Here is a 3,490-nt window from a genome sequence, read left to right as displayed (position 1 = left end):
CTCAGGGTTTATGAAAACTTTTTGACTCTGAGTCTCTGGGAGGTTCGTGCAGTCCTGGCCTGCAATTATCTGTTTTAATGAGTCCCCTGAGAGACCCTGTCAGTTGGGACACTCACTGTAGCTCATAAATGTTTCAAGGCACTCAAGGTAAATTTGTTATGACACTTCTTTTTGACACTGAGTCTTTGACAGGCTTGTTCAGTCCTGGCCTCCAATTATCTGCTCTAAGGAGTCCCTTGAGAGCCTTTGTCAGGAATGGCCCTCAGATGGGCTCATTAGAGCTTGAAGGTACCAGAGGTTTGTTAAGGTACTGTGCCTTTTCTTTTGATTCTGAGTTTTGAAGAGGTTTGTGCAATCATGGTCTCCAATTCTCTGCTTTAATTAATCCCTGGAGAGACTTTGCCTGTAGTGACACTCAGTGGGACCCATTAATGCTTCCAGATACTTTGGGTTTTCCTTCTGACTTTTATTTATGGACAGGTTTGTACAATCTCCCCTCAGTACCTGAGGTTCAAGGACTCAGCACCAAAAGCCCCCCAGGGCTCACTCAGATAAAGCAAGTCCTGACAAACCATGGCCCTTCCTGTGATTTCCCTCTAGTCTAGACAGTAAATTAGGAATGTTGTCTCATGGAATCAGGGGACCATTGTGACACTGCCCAGAGCCTTTGTCTGCCTGCACTCCTAGCCTGCACGGATCTGCTTGAAGGAGGCTTTGTCAGTGCCTGCCCTCAGTGGGGCCCAGCAATGCTTCAAGGGACTGGGAGTTTGGCTTCTGACTTCTTGAGCAGCTTCTTCAATCTTCTCTCAGTACCTCAGGATGATGGACTTGTCTCTAAACACACTGTGGGGCTCATTAAAATACAGAAAACCAAATTATTTTTTTTCCTTTAATTGTCTTTGTGTCTTCAAGTCTTCAACAACTAATTGGAGTTGTATTATAGTTTAGCTGAGGAGGAAGCTTTTAAAGTGGAAGTCACAAAAATATAATTTTCTATGAAAGGGAGTGATTTACACAGAGCCTTGGGATGCAAGAGGGTCAGGGTGCAAAGGATTTGAACAGAAAGATAAGGGGGCAAAAGAGATTAGTAGCATTTAATCATTGACCAACTTAACAGTTAGCAAGTGATTCAATATAATTTTTGCAATTGAACAGTGACTGAATTATAGATTCCCAATAACAACACTCACACCACAGTCAATTCACACCCACACCCTGCTGCAGGCATTTCATGCGAGCGGGAAAGAACGACACATCTATGAGATGCAGATTCAAATCCGTTTTATTATCAGAAGGCTACTCAATATATAATCTTTTGAGTCTTGGACATGCAACCACGAGCACAGCATGCTATTATGATTGGTCAGCACACACTGTTCACGCGCCTCAAACAGTCCATTGATTGGTGGTCCTAAAACACACATTCCTGGGAAAAGTTTCTGTTATCACCGTTTCTCTCACATTGCTTTTTGCTGACCTCTGCATTCCTGCAGCCGAAAACTTGTTCTTGTTTGTCTAACAGTCAACTCCTGGCCTCTTCAGAACTCAGTATACTCATCTAAAACTGCTAAGACCCCAGCATTTCCCCCCTTCTGTTTAAGCATAGAATCAAAGCTACGAATAATACAATCCTGAAGACACCTAAAAACACACAGAATAATAAGTAATAAAACCAGAATGAAAACGAGTATAGACAGCCCTTGTTTAAGTATATCTTTTAGCCAACCTCCTACTCCCCAAGACGCCAGCCAGGCGTCCAATCCCACAGATCCTTCTTTTACATGATGCATGCATTCCTTAAGCTCTTGTAACTGTTTGTATATGCTCTTGTGAATGATCAGATAGATTCATGCAACACATTCCCTCAAAATCCTTACACCCGTGCCCATGGGCTAAAAGCGAAAAATCAATTGCTGCTCTATTTTGCAAAACTGCATGTTTTAAGCTATTTAAAAACACACGCGTAACCCCTTTTTGTATTTGTGCCAGGAAAATCGCCTGGGTCGACCTTTGCAGGGCCCTTTGCAAACACAGCACCAAACATGGCAACATTAGTAGCACAACCACAAAAATAGATAACAGAAGCAAACCTGTCTTGACCATAGGTAAAAGCCATTCTGATAGTTCCCATGTACCAACAGACCATTTAGTCAATTTTGACCAGCATTAACCTGCACCTCTTTGATTCTTGCTTCCAATCATTGAAGGCTAGCATGCAGCAACTTACCATAATTAAATCTATATAATACATTCTTTTAAAATCTTAACACTTATAAAGTATCTAAGTTCACACACATAGACATCTACACAGCTTTTTTCACTCATACAGCTTTTTTCCAGTCATTCAGAAGGTGGCCACTTCAATCATTCCTCATTCACACATAGCTGGGATTTTTATTATAGTTTTGCATTTCAACCACACATCTCAGATCCCAAGCATCACTGGCCGTGTGCTTCTCAGTCTTCCATCTCTGATGGTCATGTTCAGTAACTTCACCTGTCCTGAAGAGGAATCAATACAAGGAACAAAAGGCTTAACGAACCTATATGAGATCCATTTTTGATCCAGCACCTGTTCATGAACATGCATATTCTCCTCCTCCTATTTTCTTGTATTTGAAAATATGTTTGGCATGTAAAAATGCTTTCTTGACAATAACTTGCTCCGTGCATGAGTTAGCCCTGCTATAGAATACCAAAAGTTATGCAGCATAACAGAAATAATGTTAGGTGAATTGAAAGAAGACAAGAAAATCATGTGTGTACATTTTAAATTCCCAACTGAAATTTACCTTAACCTGATGCTAGGAAGGGGAAAAGCAAAATCTGCAATTACAAAATCATAGTAACCAAGTAACCAGGACCAATCATAGATCTCTTAAACTTTTAACTATTCCTCAGTAAGTTCCACTTCTCTGTTAACTGTGACAAACTCAGCGAAAAGCACCATCAGCACTACCAGTCATGCACATGGAAGTTCTCTTCAAAGCTCCTTTTTACTTTTTATTTTTTATTTATTTATTTATTTATTTTTATCAGCTGTAGTTTTAGCAGTTTTGTCACACTGCAACACTACAAGTGCCGAGTCTTGGGTTCTTTGAGACACCTTCAACGCAGGCGGTGGCCCCTGATGGTGCCGGGGCGACTCGCCCCACTCTGGCTCAGAGCCAGCAGCTCCCCAGCTCCGCAGCTCCATCAACAGCGGCTCCGCCTTCGGTCTGCTCCCAGCATGGTGCTGCGTGGGCACCCCGGTCCACGTCGGCCCCCCCCGCCGGCGCTGTCTCCGTGCTCTGCCGCAGCCCGGGGGGAATAGGAAACGGACGCCACTGCTGTTAGGGTGCTCAGCTGGGATATTTATTAAGTGCTCAGCCGAAAACTTGGGGTAAAAAAGGGGCTGCGGCACAACGGGCTGTTGCCAGCTGCCGAGCCAAAATGGCATCGCCGGGTGAGGGACGAACGGGGGTTTATATAGGGTCGGTGGGAGAAGGGG

Source organism: Empidonax traillii, unplaced genomic scaffold (assembly GCF_003031625.1).
Source record: "Empidonax traillii isolate 1590-97213 ecotype Southwest subspecies unplaced genomic scaffold, ASM303162v1 scaffold1941:size121899, whole genome shotgun sequence".
NCBI lineage: Eukaryota > Metazoa > Chordata > Aves > Passeriformes > Tyrannidae > Empidonax > Empidonax traillii.
The sequence above is the reverse complement of the archived record's forward strand: the minus strand, read 5'-3'. Positions refer to the sequence as shown.